Source organism: Diadema setosum, chromosome 3 (genome assembly GCF_964275005.1).
Source record: "Diadema setosum chromosome 3, eeDiaSeto1, whole genome shotgun sequence".
NCBI classification, from domain to species: domain Eukaryota; kingdom Metazoa; phylum Echinodermata; class Echinoidea; order Diadematoida; family Diadematidae; genus Diadema; species Diadema setosum.
The window spans coordinates 30,907,493-30,932,809 of NC_092687.1; the positions used below are offsets into that span (position 1 = coordinate 30,907,493).

The 25,317-nt window shown below is 36.4% G+C and overlaps 1 protein-coding gene across 1 annotated transcript in view; it reads right to left on the bottom strand.

Annotated features, from left to right (window-relative positions):
* Positions 1-11,836, bottom strand: part of LOC140226341 (lipoxygenase homology domain-containing protein 1-like) — a 68,346-nt gene extending 56,510 nt beyond the window's left edge. The window contains exon 1 of the mRNA XM_072306831.1: positions 11,712-11,836. The gene's annotated coding sequence lies outside the window, so the exon portion shown is untranslated. The remainder of the gene's footprint in view (positions 1-11,711) is intronic.
* Between the last annotated feature and the right edge of the window lie 13,481 nt (positions 11,837-25,317).

Below are 25,317 nucleotides of genomic sequence, written 5' to 3' on the forward strand. Positions count from 1 at the left end.
TGAATCCTAATTATGTTTCAACAAAAAAGGCCAATACACAAACTTGTACGTGTTACATGTATGTACATAATTAAAATACATGTATAGTGTAAAATTAACATTTACCATTGAGGACAGTTTGATTTTGCTACAACACGCCTTTTCCCATAGACACCTGCCCGAGTTTACTTGGGACTCGTCCTCAACGGCTTTGAATAATCAACTCTGTGTCAATGGCATTTGACATCATGGGCAAGAGAGGAATATGGGGATAGGGGAGGAGAGCGAAATTTGAACTCAATGCGTCAGACATGAAATTGAATCATGTCTTTTTAAGCCCTGGTGCATGCATGTATAATGTACAATGCCTATGAATCAAAATGTACATTTGACGCCCGTTGCTATCACCGGGCGAGCTGCCAGCGCCCGATGGAGTGCCACACAATTGCCATGGCAACCATCAAAGCAGCGCTGGACTGACGCAGTCTCTCAATCAATGGTGCTCAGTAATGGTAATTACTGCCGATGCGCTACTCTCTTGTGCGCTCAGGGGAAACAAAGGCTGGGAAAGGGTTCAGGCAAGTCTACAGCTGTACAATGTACTCCCTATCATGGAGGGCAGAATAATGTAACTTGTTATTCTTCAAGTTGTTGGATCACACTGCACAGAGTGTGTTGAAAAGTACATACAGTACTTCAACTACACTTGTACGTATTCTATAAAGGGGTAGAAAGTGTCAACGAGACTATCGATGTTGGAAACAGTCTGAGGAACGTTTTCGAAGTTTCCCCTTGCCTTTCTTACCACATCAATTACGATCGTAACATTATCAATTACCGGTAATTACAAAGTAGTGAGTGTACACTGTACACCTGTTTCTTGGCAACAAGTGAGAACCATGATCTGTTAACAGGATCATTCACACTGTACAGTATTACACAGTTAGGGTGTGTGGTGCATCGAACAGAATGTGGCTTATTAAGTACAATGTACAGAGTGTAATGTAATTGAAATTTACACTGTATGTTTAGGATTAATTTAAAGGTCCTGTTTACCTTTGGGCGCAGTGATTTAAAAAATTTTCAGGATATCACATTTTTAATGCATACACTGTAGATCTATCTGTGTACAGTACATGTAGGTCTGTTGTATCACAAAACATCCTACATGTACCATATGAAATTTTCACAATAAAGCCCAAAATACATAACCTACATGTATATATGTATTAAAAGGAGATACGCTGTACATGTACACTGTACAATGTATAATCAGTATTTCTCAATAAAATATAACTGTATACAGTTTTTATCTGAGTATTGTTCATATTTTGTGTACATTTAACAATACTTAACATCAATTATACGGATTCAAATTTTTACAGCGGGTGTTTCTATCCCTAACTCACATTTTAGAACTATTACAAGGCATTTAAATTCTGGGTTTTTGTTCCATCTGTAAATGGTAAACTACGGTATGCCTTTAAAGCAGCTACAATTGTAGCTGATCAATGCCTACCAAGATTGATAATCATTTGTTTTCACTGATCTGTACGTACAGTGTAGGCCCTACCAGAGAGACTCACTGCATTATTAAAATTCACACGTGAGTAAGAGGCTTGATATTAAAATACGATGGACATCTCTTCTTGACTGGTACGGTCATGCAAATACAGCTGTATTTTAAAAAAAAAAAATAATAATAAAATGAAATAAAATAAAATGTTTGTGTGGAGGCAATGATGTCTCAGCAGCACAATTCTCCCATTTGTTTAAAATGTATTCAATTTTAAGTTAAAACATTTAAAATATATCAATCGAAACATAAAGTGTGTTTGAAACATGTGATACAGCCCTACATTGTACGTGTACATAAAATGTACTTTTTCCATCTAGCAAACCTCTTCGTGTGTACATCATAGTATGGAGGCTACTTCAAGCATAGAACAGGTTACTGAGCACTGTGTATAATTTGTGTCTTGATGGAAGAGACAATTTTGATATTAAGGTGTACATTGTACAAACACTGTATGCTATCTGACTTAACAAAACAAAAAATAAACAGCAAAAGTGAATGTGCACTTTTTATAGATCATTAATGCTAATGATACAGTTTCATAAAAAAATGTCAAGTTGAAAACCCCAAGTTATTTTTTTCATGTGTTCTATTTTTTTCCCACAAGAGACAGTAATATTATATGTTATTGCACCTATCATTACAAAAATTTGTGAACTGTAAAGTTTTTAATTACGCATGATATACAATATTAGCATAAATAAACTTGAATTGTGTTCAAACCCCATGAAAACAGAGTTCTAAAATGAACGAGTCCTAGCTGCACAATGCAATTTCATATCATGGATGCATAAAATACAACGGACTTTAACAGGGCACCACTTCAATAGGGGGAATACATTTGTACATGCTGGATTTTTTTTTTTCATTCCTACTACGCTTTAATACCATTACAGTACATTTCACTTTTTGTGCAAAACTCGTTTTCTTTTCACTATTAAACACACTATACTGTACTTTACAATTGAACATGTGCTGTAAAAACATGCGGTACAGTTTTGTACATCAGTATGCACATCAAAGTGACTTAACATGTGACGCTCACAGGCATGTCAAAATTTGAGAAATTTGGTACAGTTTTTTTTACCCGGGGCATCATATATTCATAATTTCCTTTATAAAAGCAGATGGAATTTGTGTATAAAGATTCGGCATTGATGATTCAATTTCTTTCATACTCGCAAACACCCTATGAGAGCCCATCAAGGATGGGGAATTATTGAATTACATTGTACATGTACAATGTACTTGTAACAAATTGTTAAAGTTTTGGTAACAGCAATTACTGTTGCCCGATGAGAAAATACACTACATGTATGTAATGTACACGTACATTGTACATTGTACATGATGCACAAATTCCTGTGATGGTACGGTACATTGTGTTAGAGAAACTGTGAATTTAATTTTTCTCGCATGACAAAAAAAAAACAAGGAAAAGTAGAAATTATGCGGTGCGTAATATATGTCCCCGCCGGAAGTAGCATTTACTTGTAGTAGCAAAATGTACAATGTATGTGTGTAAAAGATCAAGGTCAAAGGTCAAAGAAGTCAAAGGTCAAAATTCTATGTAGAAGTTTTGAAGCCCTCACCTAGTACCATCACATAAAGCAAATGGAATCGAAATTGGGTTAGAAATGGCGAAGGAGTAGCATTTTGTAGCCAATGTACAATATAGGTCAAAAATCAAGATCAAAGGTCAAAATTCTGTGTAAAAGTTTTGAAGCCCTCACCTACTGTAGTGCCATCACATAGAGCAAACGAAATCGAATTAGAAATGGCGAAGGAGTAGCATTTGGTAGCAAAATGTACAATACAGGTCAAAAATCAAGGTCAGAGGTCAAAGAAGTCAAAGGTCAAAATTCTGTGTCTAAGTTTTGAAGCCCTCACCTAGTGCCATCACTTAAAGCAAACGGAATCGAAATCGGGTTAGAAATGGCGAAGGAGTAGCATTTTGTAGCAAAATGTACAATATAGGTCAAAAATCAAGGTCAAAGGTCAAAATTCTGTGTAGAAGTTTTGAAGCCCTCACCTAGTGCCATCACATAAAGCAAACGGAATCGAAATCGGGTTAGAAATAGCGAAGGAGTAGCATTTTGTAGGCAATGTACAATATAGGTCAAAGAAGTCAAAGGTCAAAAATTATTTTCTGTGTAGAAGTTTTGAAGCCCTCACCTAGTGCCATCATATAAAGCAAACGGAATCAAAATCGGGTTAGAAATGGCGAAGGGGTAGCATTTTGAAGCAAAATGTACAATATAGGTCAAAGGTCAAGGTCAAAGGTCACAACTGAAATTTTGTATAGAAGTTTCAAAGCTCCCATGTAGTGCTATCATATAAAGCAAACAGAATCAAAATCGGGTTAGAAATGGCGAAGGAGTAGCATTTTGAACATTTTGATCACACACGGACGCACAGACAGACGGACAGACGGACACACACACTTACGGAGCCCGTTTCATAGTCCCCTGCTCGAACTCGTTCAGCAGGAACAAAAAAGAAAAAAAGAACTTGGTTCTCCCAGTACTACTTGTAGAATACATTGTACACATTTCGTACGGTCTCTTTCAGCATACATGTTAGGCAGGGGGACTGTAATTTTATCTTCAGGGAAAGGTGCTCTCAGAAGGCAAAATTGTGCACATTTATAATCATATGATATTTGCAGAATAATATTGACCTGTTTGGTATCATTTTGAAGCTTATGAGTTTAAGTTCTTTTCAAATTCCATGAAGGGAAAAAAAAATTATTTCATGCAAATTTATGCAAATTTCAAGGGCTTCATTTGCATTAATACGTGATTACAAAATAAAACTACAGTATTCACTTAGTGTTACATAATGTGACAATTTTAAAAACAATTATATTTATTCAAAGGAAAACAGTTGTAACTGGGTAATTCCGTGAAGTTGGGGCACAAAGTGTTACATTTTAGCATAACTCAATACTAATTATGCTATACATATTGTTTACAGGCTTTACATTTGTATTGAGACCATACATTTTCGAGGAAATTTTGTGCCATTCAGACTCAATTTAGATGAAGTTATTAAAACAATATAACGGTGTCCTGTAGCATCGTGATGTGTCCATGTACAACGTAGCATCGTGATAGTTAAGATTTGGTCCTAAAAGACAAATTAATGCAATTAGCGTGACCAACATTTGATATAATATGCATAATTACTAGATTAGTCAGATACTAAATATCTTAACTCTCCTTTCCACAGTTTTACTTTTACAAGAAAATTACACAATGTGTCACTATGCTACGCGGTGTCCACCAAATGTAACAAAAAAGGAAACCGCATAGCATCGTGATACATTTTGTAATTTTCTTTTAAGATTAAAACTGTGTACAGGAAATTTGAGATATTTAGCTATCTCATTCATATCATGTAAATGCATATTGCATCAAATTTTGGTCAAGCTAATTGCCATAATTTGTCTCTCTAGACCAAATTTTAAAATATCACGATGCTACATGGACACGTCACGATGCTACAGGACACTGTTACATATTGTTTAATAACTTCATCAAAATTGAGTCTGAATGGCACAAAATTTCCAGGAAAATGTGTGGCCTCAATGCAAATGTAAAGCCTACAAGCAATAAATGTATAGCATAATTAATATTGAGTTATGCTGAAATGTATTTTTTAAATATCACGATGCTACATGGACACTGCCCCAACTTCATGGAAATACCCAACTGTATTTGATTGATACAAGTGTACATACATGTACATTTGTATTGTGGACACAAGATGTTCATCATACAAATTGTAGTTAGACTTGGTATGGAAATTAAGGGATTATTAAATCAATTATGCACATTAGGTTGTGTCCTAAATGTATGATGAGGTTTCCCATACATGTACACAACAAATTGAGGACATTTTTTTTCTTAACTTTAGGAATGCTGTTTTGATCTTAGTTCTAATCTATTACTGCTGTATTTAAAGAAGGTAAACAACATACTGTACAAAGAAAGACAAAAAATGTATAAAAATATTTCTAATTAGGCAATTAAGTAATATTATACATGTACAAATGCATTGAGTCTGGGACATCATCATGTCAGTAGCTATAGCTGTAGCTACTGTAGGAAGGGACATAATTTAAATGTCAGTAGCCACTGTAGCTACAATGTAGGAAGGTCTCTGAGCACACAAGGTAAACTAGACTTGGAATTTGTCAACACTGACAAATTAGGTGATCCGATTTTTTTTAATCAATGATTCGAGTCCTGATCGCAATAGGCATGACCATATAGGTTTCATCTGTGTTTAGAGATATTGGCAATGTGATATTTGGATTCTCATTTAGAAAAGAGAGTCAGGTCTGCCATCTTTGGTACCAAATTCGGTATACACTATAACGAAGATACAGAATGAAGTATATTTAACCATTGACCCAACTTTGCACAGCCAAGATGGCATCTGAGCAAAAAGTGTTTATTTTGTGAAATGATTCTTGTAACATGATCTTTGCGTGAGCAAAATATGGGAAATATAGGACATGTATTCACCAAGATACAGGTTGAAACATTTATGACCTTTGACCCTAATTTACATACCCAAGATGGTGTCTGATCAAGTAGTTGTTATTTTATGAAATAATGTACGTGACATGAACTAAACATGTGCAAAATATGGGGATGATAGGGGCTGTTTTTCTTGAGTTATTGCAAAGAAAGTTGCAAAGAGAAAGAAATATCTCAATACATCGAAGATAAGTTTGATTTCAACCAAGTTTTTTGACGTGATCTCGGCGTCGTATGAAAAATGAAGAAAACACTGACGATAGCCCAAAGCCTCAGCTACAACATGTTAAAATCTGGGAGAAATTCACAGAAGAGTAAGTGAGCTAGTGCTCGATAAAGACCGTCATGTCAATTTTCATTTCCAGAAAAATTCCCTCCCATAGAGATAACACGTAAACTGGTTAGATTTGACAAGGTTACATTATATCCATTTTCACGAGGTGAAGACATCATCCGATTAAAACTTTGATTGATCAAAACTTAAAGAGTATTAAATTGGCTACAACATACTAAAATCTGGAAGAAATTCACCGAAGGATAAGTGAGCTAGTCGTCGATAAAGACAATCAGGTCAATTTTCACATCTAGAAAAATTCCCTCCCATAGAGATAACACGTCATAACGAAGATACAGGAAGAAGTACATATGACCTTTGACCCCACTTTGCACAGACAAGATGGCCTCTGAGCCAAAAATGGTTATTTTGTGAAATGATCCTTGTAACATGGTCTTTACGTGTGCAAAATATGGGAAAGATAGGACATGTATTCACCAAGATACAGGATAAAATATTTATGACCTTTGACCCTAACTTACATACCCAAGATGGTGTCTGATCAAGTAGTTGTTATTTTGTGAAATAATGTACGTGACATGAACTAAACATGTGCAAAATATGGTGGTGATAGGGTATGTTTTTCTTGAGTTATTGCAAAGAAAGTTGCAGAAAGGAAGAAATATTTCAATACATCGAAGATAAGCTTTAATTTCAACCAAGTTTTTGGACGTGATGCCGACTCCGTATGAAAAACGAAGGGCACACTAACGATAGCCCAAAGTCTCAGCTACAACATACTAAAATATGGGAGAAATTCACCGAAGCATAAGTGAGCTAGTGCTCAATAAAGATAGTCATGTCAGTTTTCATTTCCAGAAAAACTGCACTCCCATAGAGATAACACGTAAACTGGTCAAATTTGACAATGTTACTTTTAATCCCTTTTTACGAGGTGATGCCGTCATCCAATCAAAAGGTTGTTATTATGTGACTGAAAGACCATTAAATAAGCTACAACATATTGAAATTTGGACGAAAATCAACAAAAGAATAAGTGAGATACGCTTGAGTGAACTTAAAATTTGATGACGTCATTTTGAAAATTTACTTTTTTTTACTTTATTAAGAAATTTGATATCTTTTCATCATTTTTCCAGCATTGCCAACCCATGAAATGACATGTACATCTCATCAGCCTTCAGAATATGTAAAGAAAATGGGGGGTCACCGTCCATCCTGACGAGTAAAATCGGATTCAAAATTGGCGTTTTTTTTTTGCATTGTTGCACTGTATATCGCCATTGACGCGCGCGCGGAATTTCAACTTTGACGGGCCCGTGTGACGTCATATTGAGTCGGATTAACTTGAAACTTGGTAGAAATATTCCTTGACATTTCAGGCATCCGATAAATGTGAAAAAATGGGAAATTTCTATTGCGTATGAGCTGTGCGTGCATATATGTGCGCGCGCGTACGCGTCCGTCCAATTTTTTCAATTTTTCAAAAAATGCTCCAATTGGTCTAGAACGTGTGCAAAAAAAAAATTTGAGCTCGATTTGAGCATACAAATATTTCAACGCGCGCGTACGCGCACGTTTTAAGAGAAAATATGAATTTTGATTATATGAGTAGAATGCGCTTGACTTGAAATATATGTGACGTAAATTTCATTGAAAATTTTCATTCCATAAAAGAGATATGATTGAGAATGTGTTTTCATGTAATGACGTCATAGTGACGTCATGGTCGACTGATCACTTTGATTTTAGTTCGATTGCCGTCTTTGGGAGATGATACATGTATGGTATAATTTTGACAATTATAGGTTTTTGAGCACTTTCTGAGCTAACCTGTCCACAACTTTTGAGGAGAAAGAAGAAGAAGAAGAAGAAGAAGAAAGAATCCGTACAGATACAGAAGGTGATCCGAGAGGATACTCGGATCACCTAATAAATGTGACCCGCTACAACAAAAAGGTCCTAAAGTCGCGCACGGTCGAAGCCGTGAAAATCAAGTTTGAAGTCACAGCATTAAAATTGGTAAAAACTTACGATTTTCTGATTTTGATATATTATTGGAGTCTAACATGTCTTCTATCATCTGTCGAAATTTTGAAGCAAAATGATCAAAGGAAAGATTAAAATTTAGCGTTTTTCTGAGCCATGTTTTTTTGCGTTTCAACGAAGCAGAAACTGGTTCGAAAATTTGGATTGAGCGCCATAGATAGGTTCCGCCCCTAACAACGTCCAGAGTGATCTCATTGGTCAGTTTGCTGCTTGCTGCTTACCGAAGCGTGAAGCTCGCACACTGCCCAGTCGACTGGTGCGTGCGGGCGGGGTGCGCTATGATCAGCCGCTTCTCACATCCTGGTCACTGATTGGTTGGTGAGGAGATCGCCGACGCTGATGTGCTTGAATGAACTCTTCGGGGGTTGCTAGGGCTTACCTTCTATTGTCCAGAGGTGAAAACTAACTTGCATGTCCCTTGATCGCGATTGCGTCGAAAGGAAGACTTTTGGCGCTTTTCTCGAAACAGTGATTTTCCAGACGTCTCAACATGCTCTCTTTTAAACGTCGATATCTCCGCAGCCGATTATTTTTACAAAATGTGTTATATGAAAGCAGAAAGATTAGGGGATTATATCATGCAATTTTCAAATAATCGACCTCGCCCGACTTTAGGATCTTTTTGTTGTAGCGGGTCACAAATGCAGAAGGCATCCCAAATTTGCAGTCTGGTCCATTTTTGAGTTTAATATGTATACAGATACTCAAGACAACACTTGACTGTAGCCATTCTCCAAAAAACAAAAAACAAAAACAAAAACGGAGAGACCTATGATTTAACCCGTTGAGGACAGTTTGATTTTGCTACAACACGCATTTCCCATAGACGCTTGCCCGAGTATACTCGGGACTCGTCCTCAACGGGTTAAAGGAAATAAGCCTGCTATCCAATGAAGATTGAGTGACTGCAGTAATATCATTGGAACACATCAGCAAATTTGGAGGAAATTGGATATCAATCTACAATTGTACGTACATGTAGACCCGAATTCACGAAGGTGGTCTAAATTTAAACCATGGTTTATGTATTTCTTCTGCGCAGATATGATTGACAGATTGCGTACGCTAACAGGCATCCAGTAAAAAAAAAAAAAAACGTGCATTGATGCGCACATGTATTGGTACGCCTATTTAACGCTTATTTTAGACCATGGTCTAAATTTGTACCATGGTCTAAGTTTAAAGGGGATGGCTACAGTAGTAACTGATCAGTGGGAATCAGTGGGAATGCGGGAGGATGATTGTTCCAATCCTTGTGGGAACCGTTGTTGTGTGAAAATTCTTTGCTTCAGAATTGGTCTCATATTCAAGTAATGTGCAGTTTAATGTTTCCAGGCTAGCGTGCCTGGTCAGTGACGGGGCATTAAACTACACATTACTTGAACATTAGACAGTTCTGAAGCACATGATTTTCTCACAACAATTGATATATGATGCACTCTGAAATGAATCCCACAAGGATTGGAACAATCATCCCCCCAGCATTCCCACTGATTCCCACTGATCAGTTACTAGCCATCCCCTTTAAACCACCTTCGTGAATTCGGGCCATAGAGTCTACAGTTGTAGGCCTAGGGTCTAGCCCTAACGTTTATAGTAGAACAAAAATGTAAACTGTTGACCTTTAACGTTAAAAAATATAGTATTATCATGTAACGTGCGAGATCTACCACCTGTAAGGTTTGGCTGTAACAGTTGCCTGTGCCATCAAGGAGGTTCTAGAGAATGGAGTCACAACCGTCTTATTTCCTTTGCTACAATGTATGTTCGAAGCCGCCGCTCAAAAATATTTGAAGCATACACTGTATGCAAAACAGGATCTGCCGCGCAGATAGGAAGACAATTGACTCGTGTCTCATTGCATAATCACTATACATGTAGCCACTTTCAAAGGAAGGTATTTCTTTGTGATGGTAATTACTTTTCGCTATCCCTTCTTCTATAGGTACAGTGTACACCACGGTACACCTACATGTATACTCACATTTTATTGTACGATAGTGAGACATCTGTACACACTGAATGACACCCCCTCATGACACACAGCTCGAGTTCATCCCAGTAGAGTCTATAGCTTCATGTACAAGCTGCTTCAAGGGATTACTACATCAAGGTATCAAGGTTTCAAGGTACAGACATGAGGATGCGCGAATAGAAATTGAGCTGAAATGAAGATGAAAATTACTCGACTGGGCATATGCGGGCACTAATCTGATATATCTATATCAATAAAGAATTATACTTGAAGATTATTCCATATTAGTTTCATTTGTGGAAACTAAGCGGAAAAGTGATAAAACCAGCTTTCCAGGATGGTACCGGTACAGTTTTAAACATTTTCACATGATACAGCTCAAATTTACACTTTTGCGCAAATTTCTGGACAGAAATGTCTTTTGTTTTTCATGCTTTATCATTAATTGAAATTTCATTTCATTTAATAAATAGATCTAACGTTACAGTACAGTAGATAAGCAAAATATGGCCAAAATTATGATAACGTTCAAAATCAATCTTATGAATGCTAAGCAAAACGGCGGCAACGAACATCGATCATCAAAGGCACAAGTGCACCTGTGGAATTCCTGTGTACATCAATAGAAATCTGACAACTGTTTGAATAATCACAGCCAGTTGGAACTCCATTTGATGTATAAAACCTCCTTGGTGCCATCGCCTGTAAAGACTAGCGGTTGAAAATGCAAATAAGTAAAATTTACATGTGAGAGCTATACCCTAGAGCACACTCACAAATGAGACGCACTTCAACTTCAAGTCAGCGTAAAATTTACATGTCATGATTGTAATTTTGTAGGGTCTATGTAAATTTACAGTTGTAGAAACTTTATTTAGAATTTATTATAATGTTACATGTAAAAAAATGCAATGGACAGAAAGATGTTCTTTCAAAATCATCTCAGACTTTACACGATGAATTCACCTAAACAAGCCCCCAGCACTGCAGTCCGATCGATAAAGCTAGGCACGCATGTTTATGACCATGTCCCGGGCAGGACACCCGCAAGCGATTCGCCTGAAAGCCCGTCTGTTCGGGCAGCGGTGCAGTGGTGGGCAACCGAAGGCAGAAAAAACCGTGTTCTTAATGCAGGTGCTGCACACGGGTGCTCTGCCGACGACTTCGCTCACTCGGCATGACTGTGCAGTGGGTATCGTTGATGGTTCACCGAGTGGCAGATTTAACCCATCTGAAACTTTTCCCTTCACATGAAATCTAGCAAAAAATTCGTCATAAATACTCACTCACTTCAAAAGATAAATCCTCTCTCCTGCTGTTCGTTGTCTAAGCGAGATTGGCGTGCTCGTAGTACACCCACAATCAGCAAACATTATCACCTAATCACATAGTCAATGTTCAAGGGCTTATCCAATATTCACGTGCGAATTGACAGGCGGAATAGCGTACACCATAATAACAACGCCAGCTTTTCGGGTTGCTAAGGAAGTGCGCATGCGCAGTTCAATTACAAAGAGGGCAAATGAGTTGAACAGGTGGAATTACTAGTATGCTGTTTGCGTGAGATTCGCAAATAGTAATCATGGAGAGCAACTAGTATCGCTTGGTAATGCAGCTACTAATTTTCTCTCGAGCTCTCTCCTTTCTCTCTCTAGCTTTCTCATCTGCTGATGCCAATCTGTTACGATATCATGGAATAAAATCCAAGCACCTTTGCTTTCGAGGTTACCTCATTTCTCATGTCTGTGCTAATCTAAGATTAAAGCATCGCAAACAAGACCCCCCCCCCCAAAAAAAAAATAATAATAATAAAAATAAAAATAAAAAAAAAAATAAATAAAAAAATAAATAAAAAAATGAATAAATCAAAATATAACCTCGTCCAGAGGATGAACACATATTACATTTCGTCAATACCCTCTCGATGCATGGTTTTGTTAATTATGGCTGCACTGAGAAAAGTGTTAGCATGACCTATTTCTTTCTTGTGACAAGAAGTATTACTGTACATACAGTTGTATACACTGTAATGTAGCTCAGACAACCCTACCTTAATTTCCCCAGGCCTCCCACCAGCTCAATAAATAAATAGATAAATGAATTAATGTGTCATTAAATCTTGCTTCAAGTATGTATATTATGTAGATTTCTTGATGTATGAAATGAATAGGTATTTATATGTAAATGATAAAGTATAAACATACTATAGTGGAATTGCTGACAGCATCGATTCATGTCCATTTCTGGATCGAGTTCTGTTCTATTTTTGATAATGACGTAACAACGCGTGGACTACGAATTACTTAACATGTAGGCCTACACATATACATTTTGGTATGTGTGTATATATGTATATATATATATGAAGAGTTTGTTTGCAAAAACCGATAAGTCCATATTTGCGTAATGGAGATATTTGCGATTAAAGGTCAAGAAAAATAAAGAGAATAATAAGAACATTTTTACTTCTTTTGATCATAACTTCAAAAATATACCTTTATATGTAGTGACCAATATATCATTTAAAAGGTATTATTTTGTACTTTATGACAGAGGCTGTACTTCAAAATCTTCAAAAATGGACTTATTGGTTTTTGCAAACAAACTCTTCATATATATATATATATATATATATATATATATATATATATATATAAACATGTTGCGAATTCACGTATTGGCTCCAATATAACGAAGAATCAAGAAATAAACTAGTAATGCATTATTTCGCCAATAAGAATGAGTTTATTGAACTCCTGAAGAAGGTGGAGGCCACCGAAAATTTGAGTTGTTCAATAAACTCATTCTTATTGGCGAAATAATGCATTACGAGTTTATTTCTTGATTCTTCGATATATATATATATATATATATATATATATATATATATATGGGTGAAAACGTTGAACGATGTACAATTGGGCAAATCAGGGGTCAAACTTAAAACATGTGACTCACTGCTATAAATATATCTCAGTGAAATGTCATTGATGTCGTCTTTCTTGCAAACCCGATTATACTGGAATATTTCCAAGGGTGTTGTTTTTATTCAAGGTTGAATAGAACTGTGACATATTGGCGAACGTCTCTGACTAAAATAATCATTGTTCTAGTAAAAATTCAAAAAAAAAAAAGATTTAAAAAAGACTAAATGAAAATATTTTCAACTGGTTTATCTGTTTGAAGACTGTGTAAATTTGTTCCTAAAATATTGTTTACCTCCTGTGAAGTTTTCAAAAGCTAATACACATGGAAGTTAAAGAAAAAATGGACTTTTTGTCATTTAAGCAGAGATTTTCATATTCTTATCTTCACTTTCATCTCATTTGAACAAAACATATAGCAGGGGTCTCATTTGTTTACATGTTAATATTCAGTAGATAATAATAATTAATTTATTGCATTTCGTTTGATCAAATCACCATAAAAGCCCTCTACAGATGCTGAAAGTAAGCCATGTTTTGATCAGAGACGTTCAGGTTTCACTCATAGACGTTCTTCAGACATAGGCAATGAAAAACGATGTCCATTGATCCATAATTAACAGTTTTGTGAACCAACAACATTATTCTATTATTAAAAACATGTTAATCTTTTGTCAACAATTCAGAATGGTAATTTCAACTTGAATTATTTTTCATACTAACCGATTGTAACTACAAACCTCTAATTGTAAGAGGAATTTCGATTTTTACACCAGAAATCAAGTACAAACCTGTTCTTGTTATATTATTCAGATCTTACAACACTTTTAGATGACAGACAACAAAATTAGGCCTACATGAAATACTTGCAATTTCGACCACTTTACCTAATAACTAGTTTATATCAGAGACATTTTCTTTTCCATCAGGGACGTTACGGCTGTAAGTTATCACTAGAATTAAACATCAAAATTCCTATTTTAAAAGATGCTCCTAAAAAACATAACATTCAGCATTCATTGAGAAATTATTAACAGGTACCTAGGCTTATATGTCAAGAATTGTTTTGTTTATGAAGACCACTACTTCGTATTTCACCTTCTGGTTTATTTTTTCTTCTATTTTTTGTTTCATCACAGACGTTCGTACTTTTCCTTTTCTCGTGTATTTGGCTTGCAAACCTAGAAAATATCACTAGAATATCTCGCCTTTCTTCTAAAGGGGGTTTCACACCGGGCTTTGCGTACAGTTGCGTAGAGTTGCGTAGCGTCTACGCCGAAATTATCTGCGTACTCATGAAAAATAATCATGATGCTACGCGTAGGACTGGCGTAGTCCCGACGTAGTCTAGGCGTAGAGTTACGTATGGTTGCGTAGGAAGCACGTATCCGCGTAGCGTATTTTGCGTATAACGGGCGTAGAGTTGCGTATATATACGTAGGCCGGGCGTACAGACCGCGTAGAGTTGCTTGCAGTTGCGTAGAGTTGCTTGCAGTTGCGTAGAGTTGCGTATTTTATACCGCCGATTAATGTGTTTGATTTTGTTTGATAGATACTTTATTTTCTGCAAATCAACATACATAAGTAAATTTAAGACACAGTCGTTTGACTTGCATTAACAACGATATGATAGGAAATTAATTATATGATATACAGTACGCATGTCTATGCTGCAGGGATTACAATGACAATAAGTAATCAAGAAGCGATTACAACAACTGCAATAAGAAGCGATTTATTAACAAATTGATGAAACTGCGGAGCTACTTCAGCACATTTAGCCTTCTGCTTTTTAGTTCACTCTTGCATGCTGTTCGAATACGTAGCAAAATATCATGGGGGAGGTTATATCCTTTGCTACTATCTTTAATTCCTCAGCATTTTGGACGCCCTACAGATTCGCATCGCAGAATGCGAACGTTTTCAAGAACGGAAAAAGAGAAGAAAACGAGCTGTTGCAACAGTGAGAAGGAGAGTGTGGATCAAACCTTGGATCCGGCGTTGATCCATACATCGGCAATATGAACAACTGATGAAAGAACTGCGTGCCGAAGATTTTTCTTCATTAAGATAATCAATTTTATGCGGATGGCGCCACAGGTATTCTAACTTCTGACACAAATTGCACTGAGAATTACAAAACAAGATGCCAACTTCAAGAATCTTTGGAACCTAAAACCTGCCGTAACTTTAAGGTTTACAATACCTACAAGACCCTACAATATGGATTTCGATTTGCTTATAAACATGTTGTTATCAAGAAACCTGCAAAGACCAGAAATTTGTTTTATAACCTCAAAGGTTTCTTCTCGATTAAAAGGGATGGCTAGTAACTGATCAGTGGGAATCAGTGGGAATGCTGGGGGATGATTTTTCAAATCCTTGTGGGATTCGTTTAAGAGAACATTATATCTGTTGTTGCGTGAAAATTATTTGCTTCAGAATGGTCTCATATTCAAGTAACGTGCAGTTTGATATTTCCAGGTTAGCATGCCTGGACAGTAACGGGGAGATCGTTAACGGGCCGTTAACGATCGCCCCGTGTTCAACCAGAGCCCTTTCAAGACAGCCATTAAGCCATCAAACTGAACCTCCCTGCAGCAGACCCTCTGCCCCATGATGATCATGCAGCCATTTGACTACTTCCTTGTGGGAGATGATGCTCTTGCCCTGAGGACTTGGCTGATGAAGCCTCTGTCATTTTGTGGCATGACTCGCCAGCAGCGAGTCTACAAGTATAAAAGGCTTTCACGAACCAGTCGGGTTGAAGAAAATGCGTTTGGGTCTACTAGTGCTGGCGAATTGTCTGCATTTTGATCACTAAAGGCATGTATAACGAGCAGGAGAATTCTTGTTCCTACCACACCTTTTGTTCTTCCTTTTCGGCATTTTACAATTATTACGCCTACAGAAGAAAAATAGTTAAGTACAAGTCTCGAAGAGCACAGGTAAGTAGGCTATACATTCACCAGCAATTCAGAGTCCAATGGAATGAATGATATTAAGCAGTTTTCTAACATGGGTCAGGCATTTGAATGCCAAATCTGCACCTATAATAGTAGGCTACGCAACTGTAAGCAACACTACGCAAATGTATGCCAGGCCTACGCAAGTCTACGAAAATGTACGCCAAGTCAACGCAAGTCTACGCAAATGTCTACGTAACAGTACGCAACACTACGCCATGTCATACGCGAGCACAAAAAGTGCTCTGGTGTGAAAGGGGTTCGGTGGCGTACTGTTGCGTATAGATGGCGCACAGTTGCGTAGTGTTACGTAGTGTTGCGTAGACTTGCGTAAAACCTGCGTATGAGAGCTCTACGCGGAGGGTACGCGAAAAAATTAAACATGTTTAATTTTTTGCGTACATCTTGCGTACCTATTTTGCGTCCCTCGGCGTCCTCTTACGTAGAGTTGCGTTCTCACTGCGTATAGTGGCGTAGTGTTGCGTAGTCACTACGCAACACTACGTAACACTACGTAACTCTACGTAAAGCTTGGTGTGAAACCCCCTTAAAGGAAAAAGCTTCATTAAAGGGGAAATTCAGCCCAAATATAAGTTAGTCGCTGATAAGAAAGAATAAAATTTTACGGGCTCAACTAAAAATAAGTAAGTTATAACATTATGAATTTTTCAGGAAACAGTTTTTGAATGGTCATTATGAACCTGCAAATGGCAAAGTGAGCATGTCATCCCCCTCACAACTTGCCATAACGTTTGTACATAAACATTTTGAAATTTCCATTTTTTTTTTCATTCAAACATAATTAGGCCCTAGGCTTAGATCCGGGTATATCTAACTGATCACTATTCCGAAGGAATACCATCATGTTTCAGATTTCAAAGACAGAAACATTAATTTTTCGTTATATTTTTTTTTTTTTTTTGGTAAATGATCAATGGAAAATTGAGGGTTATGACATGGTTATCTCACTCATTTGCATATTCTTATCCACTGTACGAGAACTTGTTTGCAGAAATTAGCAAAACTTCAAAAAGGCAGTTAATTAAGGGTGCAATTAATCACAAGTAAGGGGGCAAGTCTGCACCGCAGGTTTGCTGCTATTGTTTCAAATTGAGTGCAAATTTGAACCTTTATTTCTTAGTGTGTAAACCTGTAATTTTACAGGCTCAAAAGCAAATGTAGTGATGTGCATTAAAAACAGAGTCCGCATTATAACATTGAACTGAATTTCTCCTCCACTTGGTTTTCAATATCCTTAATCAGTGCATGGTACTGACTACGTCGCTTGCTACCTGGAACCAGGGTTGGGATAGTCATTATTTTGTAAACAGATGGCACCTCGAAGAACTCCGTCCAGTCTTGCCAGTACCACGGCCGTGGTCTGGAACTTATAGGCTACATGAACATGACTTAACCTAAAGATCCTGAACAGGAAGAAATTCTAATATTCGGAGTGTTTAAAATCCATCCGGTCTACCCATCTTGCTATAAGAAAAAAAAATAGAGTTAAAATGATATTAAAACTAACTTACCACCCGCTGGAAGAACAATGTTCGCACAAATGAACGTCTCTGATCAAAATTATAAAATCAACATTGATTTTAGATTGCGCAAATTATATAGAACAATGTATGTACACGAGGGCCATCTACTGTGGAATAATGAAAGATCTACTCCTAATTGTACTAGTTGAAAATATGTAAAACGTCCCGTGTAACGTCTCTGACGTAAACATCTCTGCTTATCAGAATTTAATGGGTTTGATTTTTATAAGATATTGGCATTATATTTGGATTGAGGAACCTATGTGGTACAAACGTAGGCTTCAGTTCGCCATGATGGGTCATTAATATTGGTTTGAGCACATATCCTATTTGTTCAGAGAACGTCCCTGACCTAAACCTGTTTTTCTTACATTTCTGTTTCTCTCACAAAAAATACGTAAACTCAAGTGACTATTGCATGATAATCTTAGACTATTGACCTATTACTAGTCATAAAACATCGTTTCTGTCCTGGCAATGTGTTTACACTTGCTCAATCAACAGAAAACCTTAAATTTGAAACTATTTTTCATATTTTCAACATCTTTCAGGAAGCTTCAATTTTCTTAATATTATAACACGCCTGTGTAAACTTTGTTCTACTTGTTCCTACTATACTAACCATCACCATCCAGAGCTAATTTTACTTTAATGTTCTCATAATTTTTATAGTGGATGTCTTTATTTCATGAAAAAGTAATTATCAGAGACGTTTTTCATTTTGCTCAGAGACGTTCGGTCTTTGATATTTGTGCAGATTCTTACATATTTACTGTCTATCCTTTTTTTTTTAACTTACCTCTTATCCAAAGATTAAAATACATAATTTCACAAATGATACTGATTGGCATATCTACGGAATAAAAGCTCTTATAAATCGGCACAAACACCAGGAAAGTTTTTGTTATTACGCACATTTTAAGGATTTGTGGGCATTTCCGTCATTGAACTGTGCTGACTCTATTCCAGGATGGCACGTTAGTGCGTAAAATAAGCACGCAAATAAAGTATCATGCAGTGCGTAAGTGTCAAATGAGGGAATATCCCTTCAGAGATTTGCAGTCAGGGACATTCGTTTTGATCAGAGACATTCGCCAATTCAGGTTTTCAACCAGAACTCATTTTTGTGGACAGTATGCTACTGAAGTTGCCAATCATCATAGTCGCCTGGCTCACACTGACATACTGATCACTAGTTTTTATCTCAAGCACAACCAACTTTCATTAATAACATCATTAACCACTTGAACATCTCTGATGGTTATTCAGTATAATTTTCTTTTATGAGCCACCACTCGATTATTTCATACGGCTCACTCACAATTTTTTTTATGGAATGGTAGTATGGATAAGACGCTAACTAAATATGGCCATGCATGTTTTCATATTAATCCTGATTTTTTTTTGCGTCAATGAAAAGATAATTCATTCAGAGACGTTCTTTTTCAGACATTAGTGAATTCAACATTACCTGATAAGATAAATAATACACACCTTCATGGCAGAAGTATTTGATTTAATAGTTGAAGTGTGTGGGCTTACTTACAAGGAAAAACTAAGCTGTAGAATTGGGTTAGAACAAAAATTGCGATGTGTGATTTTGGGATTTTTTCATAAAATATGCATTTTTGGCAAATTTTTCAGCTTTAAAGCGTTATATTTTTCTGGAAATGCTGTAACAACAGTACAAAGTATATATTTTCTGAAAGGCACAACCCTCCCCTACCAAATGATACCTAAAGCTATGAAAAACACCCCCAGGTCACAATTTTACAGGGGTTTGAATATCGCAAAGCCCGAAAATGGCCAATTGTACATCGTTCAACGTTTTCACCCATATATATATATATATATATATATATATATATATATATATTTATATATATATATATATATATATATATATATATATATATATATATATATATATATATATATATATATATCACAGAGAGAGAGAGGGTGGAGGTCTACATGTCTGAAGAAATTAATACTGCTTTGAAATATTTGTTGTAAGTGACAAAATAAGTTATTGCACTACTGATCGTAGATTCTGACAGGCGTAAATATGTATTCAGTGACAGTATGATAGTACATTACCAGTCTATCCCTACGTGACTGTAGGATGCCGAACACTTAGCCCTTTCTGTGCCGCGGAGTCAAAGGTACACAAATGTCACACACAATGTATGGACATTGAATTGATGTGGTACACAGAGGCCCGCCAAGTGACGCATGGAATATTTCGTTACGAAATCAGTCATTTCGCCGACGAAATGATTATTTTGTAACCAAATGACAACATTTTATAACTAAATGAACATTTCGTCGACGAAATGATAATTTTGTTAACGAAACGGTCATTTTGTCGACGAAATGACTGATTTCGTAACGAAATATTCCATGCGTCACTTGGCGTTTCATGGTTTTTGACCATGGTTTAAACCATGGTTTCATTTGTACCACTTTCGTGAATTCGAGCCAAGGGGTTCATATGAGAGGAATGTGCAAATGAAGTGACGTAACCACGGCCGACATGAAGTAGAGTGAAGTCAAGTCAATAATGTTTGGACACAGAAAGCAAGTAACTTTATAGAGAGTGCTAGACGGCACTTACACAATATCTACCAATGCACTAATCAAACGGATATCTGTCAACTAACATTATGGAGGAAGAAGGAGAAAAAGAAATTGTATATTCATAAGGCCATGTGTTGCTATTTTGGCGAAAGTTGTGATTGTTTGTTAAAGTACGCCCGAAATTTTGAGCAGGAATTTCAACCTTATCAGTGATGATATTCTGAAAATGGCTACTCTTCGTTCATTGACCTTTCTTCACTTTGAGCGAATTATAGGCTCCTGAAATGTCACTTCGAGTTACATAGGCCTACTATAGGGCTCACACCTGTAAATAAAATGGAATGTCCAAGACCCCTTCACAAATTCGTACCAAAGATACCAAAATAAATGAAGAAAAAAATAATCAAAAATCAATAATGCAGTTTGGCAAAAACTGAGTAGCTGCAGATATTGAGCATGAATTCCTCTACAAACTGCATTTTGGTTGGAAGATGAAAGCTTTTCTCATGGAATTTGAAGATGCTATGTTTCATTGGGTGCATGTACAGAAAATATAGGTGATACTTTGAGTGAAAAGAACTCGTATAGTCTGGCTTTGCGGATCGACCCTTGGACAGAGTTTGAGCAGAAGAACCCGCCTTGGGAATTTGATGGATGAAAGGATATATCTCCCTTGTCCAGGTTAGTGAAGATGAAACAACTCATTTCTCCCAGCTATTTTAGAGAATTTTTTTGAATTTTGAATTTTAATACAAGTCTCTATGGGGAATTATTTACCCGTGTGAGCCCTATAGAGTATGCATGTAATGCACACAAGTCAATGGGAAGTATCCATCCAATACAAGTTCTGCTGGTTTATGTTGATCTATTCTGTCAAATCTCTCCCTCCCTCCCTCCCCCCCCCCTCCCCCTCTTCTCCCCCATCCCCCACCCCTACCCCCCCCCCCAACTCTGCTCAACTACAATTAGCTTTCTTATTATGTTCTTGTGGTACTAGATCTTAGTAGGGGCCTACATAGTCGTCATCAGTGTCACACAACTTTGAATGATTGTTGTATTTTAATGTATTTCTTTGTTTTGGCTACCACTGAAACAGCTCAAAATGTATAAAGTTAATCTGTTTGATAAATCAAAGTCTTTCACAGTACTTTGTAGACAATAAGGTGATGATGACAACCCCTTCATCAAGGATAACTGCCTGCATCTATGTATTCATCTTATGAAGAACTAATCAATACAACAAGATTTATTTTTGAGAAAAAAAAAACAACAAAGGGCATCATTTTCAAAAGTGTCCCTTTGAGAAGCTTTACAACCATTCAATGTGCAATTTCTCATATGATGTAGGGGCAAATATCATCAAAAACACATTTATGATGTTAAAAACTCAATTGAGAAATATGACCTCTACTAATAGCCGAAAGAGAGCTACACACCCATTAAAGGGATCGTACATTTTTGGTTGAGATCTAATTTCAGGTTTCTAACATTTTTTTTTTTTTGGAGATAATGAGAAACCTCATAAAAAATATGAAAGAGCATGTTATTCTATGAGGAATTCAACGTCTATTTGATGAAAATTGGTTTTGAAATGGCTGAGATATCCAAAAAAGAGCGATTCTAATAAAGTGTGGGACCCACTCTTTATTACGATCGCTTTGTTTTACTTTGTTTTTGGATGTTTCAGTCATTCCAAACCCGATTTTCATCATATAAAGTTTGAATTCCTCTTAAAATGGTATGCTTTGTGCTATATCATAAGTGTTTTCTTGGTATCTCGCAAAAAGTTAAAAGCCCACTCCACCAATACTGTATTACCCCTTTAATAATGCTGAGTTTGAACAAAAGAGGGCGCAATTTACTCTTCCTGCGCAGGCTGTGAGCCGCATTAGTCCGGACAGTCTGTAGTTTGGTACAAATATTACCAGGTCCTTGTATATACCGGTTAGGTTGCTAGTCCAGCCAGCAGGCTACAACTGACCCCCTCAGGCTTATTTTGAATAATAAGAATAGGAAACAGCAGCAATTGCTATTGAACCCCTCTAAAAATCATTATAGTCAAAGTAAAACAAAGTGATAAACAAGAACAGATTTTTAACTTCTGTGTATTGTATTTCAATATCTTGTTAACCTGGACATAAGGCCTACACGAACACTACTGGATAGGTAAGGTCCAATCATTATACTTTAAGGCCTATTGTAGAGTTTTCATTTTATTTGAGTTTATGCCTCCTCTGGAAATTATTTCGATGTAAGATCCTGTTGAGGTGTTCCGAGTTCGGACGGAGTAAAACGCTCCGCGATTTATCTGAATTTTGATATTGATGCTCTATCCTTCAAGTATATTCAATATTTGCGAAGTCTTCACATACTTGATCGTATTGTGCGGTAATTTTGGTGATTAAGAGAGTAAAATAGTTGCGTTATGGTCACAACACAATGATGATCAAGACAAAGTAAATAATATATTATGAAGATTGTATTAAAACGTTGAGTTAAATTTTAAAAAAGGTCTAGTTAGAAAGAAAAATCATGATGATTATGATGATCTACATTATTAAAGATAAAAAGTAACAGTCACATTCCATAATCAAATGAACAAACTCAGTCTTCATTGTGTGTATGTATATTACCTACTTGAATGCTTCTGCAGATGCAGTGTTGTGAAAACTGATCGCTCAAAAACATTATTTTAATAAAAATGAATTCTTTACAATGCTCTCCCAGCCAAACGCACTAATTTGAATGCGACCATTTGGAAATTAATGTCCAAACACGAAATGTAATGGTCACATCCGATCGCAATTTGAACTTTGCAATCATCAATTGGGATGGGAGATCGCAACCTTCTCGTGGTCCACCCTGTTCTGTAGTAATGCAATCAACCTGAGATGCAATACAACTTTGTACAAGTTCTCTGTACTATACGTAAAAAGCTTACAACTTCACCACTTTTTTGACGTCACCCTTGCCGTGGCGACAGTGAGGAACAACCCATACGACCCTTCATTTTTTTGACGTCACCCTTGTATTGCATCATACGACAGAAAGTGGCGGGTATGTCTCGAGCTTTTCCGTTGTATTGCATCATACGACAGAAGAAGAATCATTTATTCAAGTGCGGTAAAACGATTCTGAAAGCACTAAACATAAAATCGTCCAAAGTAACCCCACTTCATTTAACACACGATGATATATGGATGATAATAGTGCGTCATCGCGTTACCCGTCTATAAAGTCGGAGACGATTATAAAGAAGAAAACTGCGGGCAAAGCTGATTTTTGTGATATAACCTTTTCAGTTTTCTACATTTTAATCTTGTAATAAAATAGGACAATTATAGATCGAATGCAGTAAGGTTCAGCAACTTTTGAATTCAACTCTGCCTACCTCCCCCCCCCCCCCACCCAAAAAAAAAAAAAAATCCATCTCTCTGACATTGTATGTCTTCCGTAATGACCCATCACACACACACACACACACACACCAAAAAAAAAAAGTTGGAAAAACATTTTTTTTTTTTTCTGTATGTTTCCGTAACGTCTTAATATCCCATGATGTGGTGACATCTAGAATTGGGGAGTAGTCGTTACATTCAGATATGACGGCATATCGATAAATTGAAACTGTTGTTATTAACTTTTTGGTATGCATTCACTTTGTCCATTTCTACTAATGTCTTGCAGTGTACTTGATCCACATATGTAATATCATCTTAACAAGTAATACCAAATAAGAGAGAGAGAGAGAACATAATATATATATATATATATATATATATATATATATATATATATATATATATATATATATATTATATACAGTCAATTATATATATATGATAATGATAGACATAGTTACATGTCATATAATAATACAAATATATAACTCTAAAACCACCTTTAGGAAGACATTGTATAGATAAGCAATGTCAGAAGTGCAGTAAAGCATCTCATTGAATGGAATGAAAACGTTAAGGAGACACAAATTGTCCCCTGCGTGTCTCCTTGATTAAATCAATGACCATAATTATAACAACTATTAAAGCTGAATTCATGTATACATACATATACAATAATGCATACATATTAGTTTTGAATGGAAAGACAGATAAACGACATTAGCTTCTTTTGGTTGAGTACAGTTTTATTGGAGATTTCCATATACGCTTTAACAAATTCAGCTCTGCGGTAACAGCTGCCCTCACATTATTCGGAAGGGGTTCTTATTAAGTTGTATTTATTCGTGTACAATGCAATAATCGTATTATATTGTTATCTTTTCAGAACTTCGAACTAAATGTTACATTGAAATTGGTGGCTTTTTCTCCATTGTCCTAACACTGAGGCGTTTTGAATAAACCCATCAAGCATTGACAGTTTGTGTTTAGGCCCTATATACATTTTCTTCTGCACAAGTTCAATAGCGTATTACCCACGACTGTGTAGATAGATTTCCCTTTTGCGTACCGTTTTTTTCCCTGTTCTGTTCTGTTTTGTTTGTTAATTGGTTCGATTAAGCATAGTGAAAATGTCATCATTTTTAACCCTAAGAAAGAGAGTAGGGTCTGGATATAACTCACACATTTTAAAATTTAATGATAGATTGCAACTGATTGACAAAATTGCCCTACATCGTCGTAAGAACATCTCGACGGAAGAATTTCATGAATTTGATTAAATTAATGTTTCGTATGGTGACAAACAGCTGCCTAATCCTTATAGTATCTTTTACGCTCAGGTATTCAACGAGGAACCATTGTGAGTTGTGTAGGGTAATTACGATTTTCTGCGACTTTATATCACACGTTTTTATGGTCGTGTGACAAGCACATACATCGTTGAAGACGTAGAGAAGTATACAGTAAAGGCATACGACGTT